This window comes from Triticum aestivum, chromosome 1D (assembly GCF_018294505.1).
Source record: "Triticum aestivum cultivar Chinese Spring chromosome 1D, IWGSC CS RefSeq v2.1, whole genome shotgun sequence".
Classification (NCBI taxonomy): Eukaryota; Viridiplantae; Streptophyta; class Magnoliopsida; order Poales; family Poaceae; genus Triticum; species Triticum aestivum.
In genome coordinates, this window is record NC_057796.1 from 252,712,112 (window position 1) to 252,725,440 (window position 13,329).

Below are 13,329 nucleotides of genomic sequence, written 5' to 3' on the forward strand. Positions count from 1 at the left end.
GAGGGGGCACCCATAGACACACAAGTTGATTGTTTAGCCGTGTGCGGTGCCCCCCTCCACAGATTTCCACCTCAGTCATGTCGTTGCAGTGCTTAAGCGAAGCCCTGCGCCGATAGCTTCATCATCACCGTCATCACGCCGTCGTGCTGACGAAACTCTCCCTCGACCTCTGCTGGATCTAGAGTTCGTGGGATGTCATCGAGCTGAACGTGTGCAGATCGCGGAGGTGTCATACCTTCGGTACTAGGATCGGTCGGACCGTGAAGACGTACGACTACATCAACCGCGTTGTCATAACGCTTCCGCTTTCGGTCTACGAGGGTACATGGACACACTCTCCCCGCTCGTTGCTATGCATCACCCAGATGGATCTTCCGTGTGCGTAGGAATTTTTTTGAAATACTACGTTCCCCAACATCTCCAACTTTAGTTGAATCGAGTTTGATTATGGCATGTCCTTGTTGAAGGTTAAAACAGCACACTTGACGAAAAATCGTTGTGGTTTTGATGCATAGGTAAGAACTGTTCTTGCTAGAAGCCCATAGCAGCCACGTAAAACTTGCAACAACAAAGTAGAGGATGTCTACTTGTTTTTGCAGGGCATGTTGTGATGTGATATGGTCAAGACGTGATGAGATATAAATTGTTGTATGAGATGATCATGTTTTGTAAAAGTCATCGGCAACTGGCAGGAGCCTTATGGTTGTCGCTTTATTGTATGAAATGCAATCGCCATGTAATTGCTTTACTTTATCACTAAGCGATAGCAATAGTCGTGGAAGCAATAGTTGGCGAGACGACAACGACGCTACGATGGAGATCAAGGTGTCAAGCCGGTGACAATGGAGATCATGACGGTGCGTTGGAGATGGAGATCAAAGGCACAAGATGATGATGGCCATATCATGTCACATATTTTGATTGCATGTGATGTTTATCCTTTATGCATCTTATTTTGCTTAGTACGGTGGTAGTATTATAAGATGATCCCTCACTAAATTTCAAGGTATAAGTGTTTTCCCTGAGTATGCACCGTTGCTATAGTTCGTCGTGCCAAGACACCACATGATGATCGGGTGTGATAAGCTCTACGTTCACATACAACGGGTGCAAGCCAGTTTTGCACATGCAGAATACTCGGGTTAAACTTGACGAGCCTGGCATATGCAGATATGGCCTCGGAACACTGAGACCGAAAGGTCGAACGTGAATCATACAGTAGATATGATCAACATAGTGATGTTCACCATTGAAAACTACTCCATCTCACGTGATGATCGGACATGGTTTAGTTGATATGGATCACGTGGTCATTTAGATGACTAGAGGGATGTCTATCTAAGTGGGAGTTCTTAAGTAATATGATTAATCGAACTTTAATTTATCATGAATTTAGTACCTGATAGTTTTTGCATATCTATGTTGTTGTAGATCAATGGCCCGTGCTACCGTTCCCTTGAATTTTAATGCGTTCCTAGAGAAAGCTAAGTTGAAAGATGATGGTAGCAACTACATGGACTAGGTCCGTAACTTGAGTATTATCCTCATTGCTGCACAGAAGAATTATGTCCTAGAAGCACCGCTAGGTGCAAGACCCGCTGCAGGAGCTACTGCGGACGTTATGAACGTCTGGCAGAGCAAAGCTGATGACTACTCGATAGCTCAGTGTGCCATGTTATTGATGTGTACCTTACTAATGCTCGTAATAGCGCCTGGGTATTTGATACTGGTTCTGTTGCTCATATTTGCAACTCGAAACAGGGGCTACGGATTAAACGAAGATTGGCTAAGGACGAGGGGACGATGCGCATGGGAAATGGTTCCAAAATCGATGTGATCGCCGTCGACATGCTACCTCTACATCTACCTTCAGGATTAGTTTTAGACCTGAATAATTGTTATTTGGTGCCAGCGTTGAGCATGAACATTATATCCGGATCTTGTTTGATGCGACATGGTTATTCATTTAAATCAGAGAATAATGGTTGTTCTATTTATATGAGTAATATCTTTTATGGTCATGCACCCTTGATGAGTGGTCTACTTTTCTTGAATCTCAATTGTAGTGATACACATATTCATAATATTGAAGCCAAAAGATGCAATGTTAATAATGATAGTGCAACTTATTTGTGGCACTGCCGTTTAGGTCATATTGGTGTAAAGCGCATGAAGAAACTCCATGCTGATGGGCTTTTAGAATCACTTGATTATGAATCACTTGATGCTTGCGAACCATGCCTCATGGGCTAGATGACTAAGACTCCGTTCTCCGGAACAATGGAGCAAGCAACTGACTTATTGAAATAATACATACTGATGTATGCGGTCCAATGAGTGTTGAGGCTCGCGGCGGGTATCGTTATTTTCTGACCTTCACAGATGATTTGAGCAGATATGGGTATATCTACTTGATGAAACATAAGTCTGAAACATTTGAAAAGTTCAAAGAATTTCAGAGTGAAGTAGAAAATCATCGTACCAAGAAAATAAAGTTTCTACGATCTGATCGTGGAGGTCAATATTTGAGTTATGAGTTAGGTCTTCATTTGAAACAATGTGGAATATTTTCGCAACTCACGCCACCTGGAACACCATAGCATAATGGTGTGTCCGAACGTTGTAACCGTACTTTATTAGATATGGTGAGATCTATGATGTCTCTTATCGATTTACCGCTATCGTTTTGGGGTTATGCTTTAGAGACGGCTGCATTCACGTTAAACAGAGCACCATCTAAATCCGTTGAGACGACACCATATGAACTGTGGTTTGGCAACAAACCTAAGCTGTCATTTCTTAAAGTTTGGGGCTGCGATGCTTATGTGAAAAATCTTCAACCTGATAAGCTCGAACCCAAATCGGAGAAATGTGTCTTCATAGGATACCCAAAGGAGACTGTTGGGTACACCTTCTATCATAGATCTGAAGGCAAGATAGTTGTTGCTAAGAATGGATCCTTTCTAGAGAAGGAGTTTCTCTCGAAAGAAGTGAGTGGGAGGAAAGTAGAACTTGATGAGGTAATTGTACCTTCTCCCGAATTGGAAAGTAGTACATCACAGAAATCAGTTCCAGTGATTCCTACACCAATTAGTGAGGAAGTTAATGATGATGATCGTGAAACTTCAGATCAAGTTACTAATGAACCTCGTAGGTCAACCAGAGTATGGACCACACCAGAGTGGTACGGTAATCCTGTTCTGGAGGTCATGTTACTTGACCATGACGAACCTACAAACTATGACGAAGCGATGATGAGCCCAGATTCCGCAAAATGGCTTGAGGCCATGAAATCTGAGATGGGATCCATGTATGAGAACAAAGTGTGGACTTTGGTTGACTTGCCCGATGATCGGCAATCCATAGAGAATAAATGGATCTTCAAGAAGAAGACTGACGCTGACGATAATGTTACTATCTACAAAGCTTGACTTGTTGCGAAAGGTTTTTGACAAGTTCAAGGAGTTGACTACAATGAGACCTTCTCACCCGTAGCGATGCTTAAGTCTGTCTGAATCATGTTAGCAATTGCCGCATTTTATGATTATGAAATTTGGCAAATGGATGTCAAAACTGCATTCCTTAATGGATATCTTAAAGAAGAGTTGTATATGATGCAACCAGAAGGTTTTGTCGATCCTAAAGGTGCTAACAAAATGTGCAAGCTCCAGTGATCCATGTATGGACTGGTGCAAGCCTCTCGGAGTTGGAATATACGCTTTGATAGTGTGATCAAAGCATATGGTTTTATACAGACATTTGGAGAAGCCTGTATTTACAAGAAAGTGTGTGGGAGCTCTGTAGCATTTCTAATATTATATGTGGATGACATATTGTTGATTGGAAATAATACAGAATTTCTGGATAGCATAAAAGGATACTTGAATAAAAAAATCAATGAAATACCTCGGTGAAGCTACTTATATATTGGGCATCAAGATCTATAGAGATAGATCAAGACGCTTAATTGGACTTTCACAAAGCACATACCTTGATTAAGTTTTGAAGAAGTTCAAAATGGATCAGTCAAAGAAAGGGTTCTTGCCTGTGTTACATGGTGTGAAGTTGAGTCAGACTCAATGCCCGACCACTATAGAAGATAGAGAGAAAATGAAGGTCATTCCCTATGCCTCAGCCATAGGTTCTATCATGTATGCAATGCTGTGTACCAGACCTAATGTGTGCCTTTCTATAAGTTTAGCAGGGAGGTACCAAAGTAATCCAGGAGTGGATCACTGGACAGCGGTCAAGAACATCCTAAAATACCTGAAAAGGACTAAGGATATGTTTCTCGTTTATAGAGGTGACAAAGAGCTTGTCGTAAATGATTACGTCGATGCAAGCTTTAACACTGATCCGGATGACTCTAAGTCACAAACCGGATACATATTTATATTGAATGGTGGAGCTGCCAGTTGGTGCAGTTCCAAGCAGAGCGTCGTGGCGGGATCTACGTGTGAAGCGGGGTACATAGCTGCTTCGGAAGCAGCAAATGAAGGAGTCTGGATGAAGGAGTTCATATCCGGTCTAGTTGTAATACCTAGTGCATCGGGTTGCTACCTCTTGAGCATGCGTTGGTTTTCCCTTGAAGAGGAAAGGATGATGCAGCAAAGTAGCATAAGTATTTCCCTCAGTTTTTGAGAACCAAGGTATCAATCCAATAGGAGACAACACGCAAGTCACCTAGTACCTGCACAAACAATCAAGAACCTTGCAACCAACGCGATAAAGGGGTTGTCAAGCCCTTCACGGCCACTCACAAAAGTGAGATCTGATAAAGATAATAAGATAAATATTTTTGGTATTTTTATTATATAGATTGGAAAGTAAAGATTGCAAAATAGTAAACGAGATGCGATGTAAATGAAAGAGATGTAATATAATAAGAAAGAGACCCGGGGGCCATAGGTCTTGATAACCCACAAGTATAGGGGATCGCAACAGTTTTCGAGGGTAGAGTATTCAACCCAAATTTATTGATTCGACACAAGGGGAGCCAAAGAATATTCTCAAGTATTAGCAGTTGAGTTGTCAATTCAACCACACCTGGATAACTTAATATCTGCAGCAAAGTATTTAGTAGCAAAGTAGAATGATAGTAATGGTAACAGTGGCAAAGGTAACAGTAATAGTTTTGTAGTGATTGTAACAGTAGCAACGGTAAAGTAAATAAGCGAAGAACAATATGTGAAAAGCTCGTAGGCATTGGATCAGTGATGGAGAATTATGCCGGATGTGGTTCATCATGTAACAGTCATAACATAGGGTGACACAGAACTAGCTCCAATTCATCAATGTAATGTAGGCATGTATTCCGAATATAGTCATACGTGCTTATGGAAAAGAACTTGCATGACATCTTTTGTCCTACCCTCCCGTGGCAGCGGGGTCCTAGCGGAAACTAAGGGATATTAAGGCCTCCTTTTAATAGAGTACCGGACCAAAGCATTAACACATAGTGAATACATGAACTCCTCAAACTATGGTCATCACCGGGAGTGGTCCCGATTATTGTCACTTCGGGGTTGCCGGATCATAACACATAGTAGGTGACTATAGACTTGCAAGATAGGATCAAGAACTCACATATATTCATGAAAACATAATAGGTTCAGATTTGAAATCATGGCACTCGGGCCCTAGTGACAAGCATTAAGCATAGCAAAGTCATAGCAACATCAATCTCAGAACATAGTGGATACTAGGGATCAAACCCTAACAAAACTAACTCGATTACATGATAAATCTCATCCAACCCATCACCGTCCAGCAAGCCTACGATGGAATTACTCACGCACGGCGGTGAGCATCATGAAATTGGTGATGGAGGATGGTTGATGATGACGACGGCGACGGATTCCCCTCTCCGAAGCCCCGAACGGACTCCAGATCAGCCCTCCCGAGAGAGATTAGGGCTTGGCGGCGGCTCCGTATCGTAAAACACGATGAATCCTTCTCTCTGATTTTTTTCTCCCCGAACACGAATATATGGAGTTGGAGTTAAGGTCGGTGGAGCACCAGGGGGCCCACGAGGCAGGGGGCGCGCCCAGGGGGGCAGCCGCGCCTCCCACCCTCATGGAAAGGGTGTGGGCCCCCTGGCCTTGATTCTTTCGCCAGTATTTTTTATTATTTCCAAAAATAATCTTCGTGAAGTTTCAGGTCATTCCGAGAACTTTTGTTTCTACACAAAGATAACACCATGGCAATTCTGCTGAAAACAGCATCAGTCCGGGTTAGTTCCATTCAAATCATGCAAGTTAGAGTCCAAAACAAGGGCAAAAGTGTTTGGAAAAATAGATACGACGGAGACGTACAAGGTTTCACTAGTGGCTTCTCTCAAGATAGCATGTATTACGGTGGGTGAACAAATTACTGCCGAGCAATTGATAGAAAAGCGCATAGTTATGAAGATATCTAAGGCAATGATGATGAATATAGGCATCACGTCCGTGTCAAGTAAACCGAAACGATTCTGCATCTACTACTATTACTCCACATATCGACCGCTATCCAGCATGCATCTAGAGTATTAAGTTCATAAGAACAGAGTAACGCATTAAGCAAGATGACATGATGTAGAGGGATAAACTCAAGCAATATGATATAAACCCCATCTTTTTATCCTGGATGGCAACAATTCAATACGTGCCTTGCTGCCCATGCTGTCACTGGGAAAAGGACACCGCAAGATTGAACCCAAAGCTAAGCACTTCTCCCATTGCAAGAAAGATCAATCTAGTAGGCCAAACTAAACCGATAATTCAAAGAGACTTGCAAAGATATCAAATCATGCATATAAGAACTCAGAGAAGAACCAAATAATATTCATAGGTAATCAAGTTCATAAATCCACAATTCATCGGATCTCAGCAAACACACCACAAAAGAGTATTAAATCGAATAGATCTCCAAGAACATCGAGGAGAACTTTGTCTTGAGAATCAAAGAGAGAGAAGAAGCCATCTAGCTAATAACTATGGACCTGAAGGTCTGTGGTAAACTACTCACACATCATCAGAGAGGCTATGGTGTTGATGTAGAAGCCCTTCATGATCGATTTCCCCTCCGGCAGATCGCCGGAAAAGGCCCCAAGAAGGGATCTCACGGGTACATAAGGTTGCGGCGGTGGAAAATTGGTTTCGTGGCTCCCCCTGATGTTTTTAGGGTATAAGAGTATATATAGGCGAAAGAAATAGGTCAGTGGAGCTCCGTGGGGCCCACGAGGGTGGGGGCGCGCCCTCCTGCCTCGTGGCCGCCTCGCGGAGTTCCAGACTTCAACTCCAAGTCTTCTGGTTTGCATTTGTTCCAAGAAAGATCATCGCGAAGGTTTCATTCCGTTTGGTATTCCTTTTCTGCGAAACACTGAAATAGGCAAAAAAACAGCAATTTGCATTGGGCCTTCGGTTAATAGGTTAGTCCCAAAAATAATTAAAAAGATCATATTAAAGCCCATTAAACATCCAAAACATATAATATAATAGCATGGAACAATCAAAAAGTATATATACGTTGGACACGTATCACGGGTTCAATGAAAATCTTTTGTGACAATACTGGAGCGATTGCCTTGGCGACGGAATCCAGATTTCACAAGAGAACCAAACACATCAAGAGACGCTTCAATTCCATCCGCGATCAAGTCAAGGAGGGAGACATAGAGATTTGCAAAATACATACGGATCTGAATATTGTAGACCCGTTGACTAAGCCTCTTCCACGAGCAAAGCATGATCAGCACCAAGACTCCATGGGTGTTAGAATCATTACTATGTAATCTAGATTATTGACTCTAGTGCAAGTGGGAGACTGAAGGAAATATGCCCTAGAGGCAATAATAAAGTTGTTATCTATATTTCCTTATATCATGATAAATGTTTATTATTCATGCTAGAATTGTATTAACCGGAAACTTAGTACATATGTGAATACATAGACAAAACAGAGTATCCCTAGTATGCCTCTACTTGACTAGCTCGTTAATCAAAGATGGTTAAGTTTCCTGACCATAGACATGTGTTGTCATTTGATGAACGGGATCACATCATTAGAGAATGATGTGATGGAGAAGACCCATCCGTTAGCTTAGCATAATGATCGTTTAGTTTTATTGCTATTGCTTTCTTCATGACTTATACATATTCCTCTGACTATGAGATTATGCAACTCCCGAATACCAGAGGAACACCTTGTGTTCTATTAAATGTCACAACGTAACTGGATGATTATAAAGATGCTCTACAGGTGTCTCCGAAGGTGTTTGTTGAGTTGGCATAGATCAAGATTAGGATTTGTCACTCCGTGTATCGGAGAGGTATCTTTGGGCCCTCTCGGTAATGCACATCCCTATAAGCCTTGCAAGCAATGTGACTAATGAGTTAGTTGCGGGATGATGCATTACGGAATGAGTAAAGAGACTTTCCGGTAACGAGATTGAACTAGGTATCAGGATACCGATGATCGAATCTCGGGCAAGTAACATAATGATGACAAAGGGAATGGCGTATGTTGTTATGCGGTTTGACCGATAAAGATATTCTTAGAATATGTAGGATCCAATATGAGCATCCAGGTTCCGCTATTGGTTATTGACCGGAGATGTGTCTCGGTCATGTCTACATAGTTCTCAAACCCGTAGGGTCCGCACGCTTAACGTTCGATGACGATTTGTATTATAAGTTATGTGTTTTGGTGACCAAAGTTTGTTCGGAGTCCTGGATGAGATGACGGACATGACGAGGAGTCTCTAAATGGTCGAGAGGTAAAGATTCATATATTGGAAGGTTATATTCGGACATTGGAATGGTTCCGAGTGATTCGGGTTTTTCTGGAGTACCGAGGGTTACCGGAACCCCCCGAGGAAGTGTTGGTCCATCATGGGCCTAAGGGAGAGAGAGGGAAGAACGCGGGGGGTGGCCACGCGCCCCCCTCCCAAGGAGTCTGAATAGGACAAGGAGGAGGGGGTGGCGCCCCCTTCCCTTTCCCTCCCCCTCTCCTTCCTATTCCCTCCGGTGGAAGAAAGGAAAAGGGGGGGCGTGAATCCTACTTTTACTAGGAGTTAGGACTCCCCCCATGGTGCGTCCCTCCTGGCCGCCGGCCTCTCTCCCCCTCCTTTATATACGTGGGCTGGGGCACCCCAAAGACTCACCAAGATTTCTCTTAGCCGTGTGCGGTGCCCCCTTCCACAGTTTACTCCTCCGATCATAGCGTTGTAGTGCTTAGGCGAAGCCCTACGCGGATCACATCACCATCACCACGCCGTTGTGCTGTCAGATTCTCCCTCGACCCTCTACTGGATCAAGAGCTTGAGGGACATCATCGATCTGAACGTGTGCTGAACACGGAGGTGCCATACGTTCGGTACTTGGATCGGTTGGATCATGAAGACGTTCGGCTACATCAACCGCGTTAACCTAACGCTTCCACTTTCGGTCTACGAGGGTACGTGGACACACTCTGCCCTCTCGTTGCTATGCATCTCCTAGATAGATCTTGTGTGATCGTAAGAATTTTTTTGAAATTGCTTGCTACGTTCCCCAACATTCCCCCTCCGGCGGAGTGTCGAAACGGGGTCTAGATTGGTTTCTCATGGGTACAGAGCCTTGCGGCGGCGGAACTTCTAATCTAGGTTAACCACGAGGGTTTTTGGAATATTTTGGATTTTATAAGGCAAAGAGGGGGTGCGGGAGGCCATCGAGGTGGGCACAACCCGCCTGGGCATGCCTAGGCCCCCAGGTGCGCTATGGTGGGTTGTGCCCCCCTCGGGGCACCCCCAGGTGCTGCTCTGGCCCATTGGGAGTCTTCTGGTCCATAAAAATTCCACAAAAAGTTTCGCGGTGTTTGGACTCCGTTTGATATTGATTTCCTGCAATGTAAAAAAGAAGCAAAAAACAGCAACTGGCACTGGGCACTGGGTCAATAGGTTAGTCCCAAAAAATGATATAAAGTTGCTATAAAATGATTGTAAAACGTCTAAGAATGGTAATATATTAGCACGAATACTTCATAAATTATAGATATGTTGGAGACGTATCAATGGCGCCTTAGGCGCCTATCCATTAATCTGAAGAACAAGTCACATATGGTTTTACAATGTCTGATGTTCAGATTGCCTAGCTTTAAAAGCATATGACAGTGATCAATTGAGTGGGACCTGCTATTCCAAACCATTGTAGGACTAGTATTGGATTCTGAAAAGTATGCTCTAGCCGCATTGTTCTGAGCCCTGCTATTAAGCTCCCTAGGAATGTGTCTAATGATTATCTGAGCCTTACTAGTAGAGCTAAAGAAATTTGCCAATTGGCTTCTAATCTCCCAATAACTAGGCCATTTAAGGATATCTCTTGCTTGTGCAGCCTAGGCCAAAACCTGATTGTCCGTGAATAAGATGATGTCTCCTGTTGTGATTGTAGTGATCAATTGGGCAGCTACCTAAAGTGCCATAGGTTCTACTTGGAGAGGCGACGTGATTTTCTCCTCGGATAAACCAATATTGATGTTGATCTCTTGATGTTTTCCAGTCATTTCTATGAAAGTTCCTATGCGTGCGGTGTTTTGTGTATCAAGTTTCCATGCTGCATCTGTAAGGACTTTGCAAGTTGGGGTAGTAGCTTCCATTATATCCTGTTATTGTGAGCTTTATGCTCATCTTGACTAAGACCATTCCCTGCTTATTGTGATTGAAGTGTTAGCTCCTGATTATTTAGAATGGCCTGCATAATTTGGAATGCATGTATAGGCTTGGTCTCTTTCCTATCGAAAAGAGTATCATTCCTCGCTTTCCATATGCACCAAAGAAAAGTCATTATATTAATGAGAGAGGCATGTGGATGCCCTAAGTTAAGAAGAGCATTGATAATTTGTACAATACTATCATAGTTGTTAGAAAGAATTTCAGATTCAATAAACCAAGGATGAGCTACCCAAGATGCTCTAGCAGAGGGGCAAGTAAAGAAAAGATGCATGCCATCTTTATCTTGATCGCATCTAATGCAACTTTTCTTAATAAGCTTGGAATATTTCCTTGCTCTCATACCTGTTGGAAGTGCTTTCCTCAAGAGCCTCTAAGCAAAAGCAGTACCCTTGGAACCATAGTCTTCTCTTTCCAAACCTGCTTGAGTAGTTGTTTAATCTCTTGAGGTACCTATCTAGGCAATGTATATCCCTGTTGTTGCAAGTCTTGAAGACATGCTTTATAAGCTAATTTTCAAGTTCATTTACCTGAAGGATGCAATCTCCAGCAGAGGATACCAGTTCCCTGTTGTTGAATAATCGGTACCTGCATGATGCTATTAGCTACCTCATGATCAAAAAGATTGTAAATAAGTCTAGCATTCCATGTTTTTCTGATTTTGGTTCCACAAATCCTTAATCTGAGAAGGATAGACATAATGCCCCAATTGTATTTGCAAATGCTCGTAAATAGATTGCCAATGAGGAAACCAAGGAAAGCTCCAAATGGAGGAATTGCCATCAAGAATTTGATAGGTTGGATTTGCTTGAATAATGTGTCTTACCTTAAGAATTGAAGCCCAAAAACTTGATTTTGGAATGTTGCTTCTTGCTCTCCAAATAGAAGTATCGGGAAATTATTTAGATTTAAGTACATGTGAGAAGAAGCTTTGTTCATCCGCAATTCTCCAAGCCGCTGATAGGATTGGGCCTATGTTAACTACTTGAATGTTCTTGACTCCAAGACCCCCTTCTACTTTTGGGGTGCACATGTCCTTCCATGCCCTGAGACAAAGAGCTATCTTGGATGGGTCTTCTTTTATTCTTGTCCACCAAAAATTTCTTGATAGTAGTAAGTTTGGCAACTAGTTTTCTTGAGAAAAGAATATTTGACATATAGTATTTTTTATGTTGGAAGAGAAAGCTAATAAGGTAGTACATCTTTCACTTGCAAAAAAGGTAGTACATCTTTGTGCTGGACGGGCAAGTAGCTCCAGGAGAAGATGTCTCTGGATTATATTTATTTCAAACTTCCTTTTTTTCTAGCTGCCAAACTTCCTTTTTACTCCCTCTATAAACTGAAAGATTTTTTATATCACTACTAGTTACTTGCAAAAGGAGGGTAACCCCCCTATTAAGTTAATGAAAGTGTGTTGAGATGCAAAAAATAAAACCTCGTTCCCATAAAAAGAAACTCCTAACCTCATTATAGTTCCAGATAAAAACTCAACACATTATGGTTCCATAAAAATATGCTTCGTGTGTAATCTCCGAACTCTAGTAGATTTATGAGATAATTTTGTTTTTGCCACTCAAGCTTTTGCCATTTTCCGAATTATGATTCTTGACATTCACTTTTACCACTCTAAGTTTTTGGCAATACATCGCAATTTCATGGCAAAAGAAAAAAATTGCTCATTGGTGATTAATATGCCATCTGAAAGTTTTGCTTTTGCCACGGAACGATAATTGGGATGCATTGTCAAAAGCTAAAAAGTGACCAAAGTGAAATGTCAAATTTTAGAGTGGCATAAGGAAAATGGACAAAAGCTAGAGTGGCAAAAAAAAATTCCTAGATTTATATCCTTGGTGCGACTAATTTAAAATAACGAAATATGTAAGTGGCAACCGTGTGGCAGATTGCAAAACTGCCACACGCATCCAGCACCGTCAGTTCTGGCCGCCCTCCCGATCTCCTTCCTTTCTCGTACGTCCTCGCGATCTCCTTCCTTTCCCGCATGTCCTCCCGATCTCCTTCCTTTCCCGCACGTCCTCCTGATCTCCTTCCTTTCCCGTCCTCCTGATTTCCTTCCTTCCAATCATCAGTTACGGCCCCACGCGCCTTCCAGATTTTTGGGCAAAAATAATGCTTGAATTGGGATTTGATCTCTGGTCTGCAGGTAATCAACGAAGGGAGTTAACCATCTCGCCTATGACACTCATTGTTGAACAAGCTAAGGAAAATATTGTTTTTGACATGTTTTGCCTTTAATATTTTAGCACTGAAAAACTTTTGTTTCACCTATCAAACCTGGCACAGAAACTTTTCCCGTGGTAAATTCTCCATCACCACCACGATAAATGACGCACCACCAACATGATAACTTTTGTATACCACGCGGTACATTATGTGTAAGTAGCATGATCATAAGCATTGAAGGCGTGAATAACTTTGGTGAAAGCATCGTGGTAACTTTGATCATTGGGAAGAAATTTGTTGAACCCCGGCCCCCGGTAATTTCTGTAAATAGAACGATAACATTCACGCCATAGAGCTGATAATTTAGATACAAACATCATGGTAACTTTAACCATTGGGGAAGAAAAATGTGAAAAGATACCAGATAATTTATGTGTAAATAGATGGTAACATACGCAGCG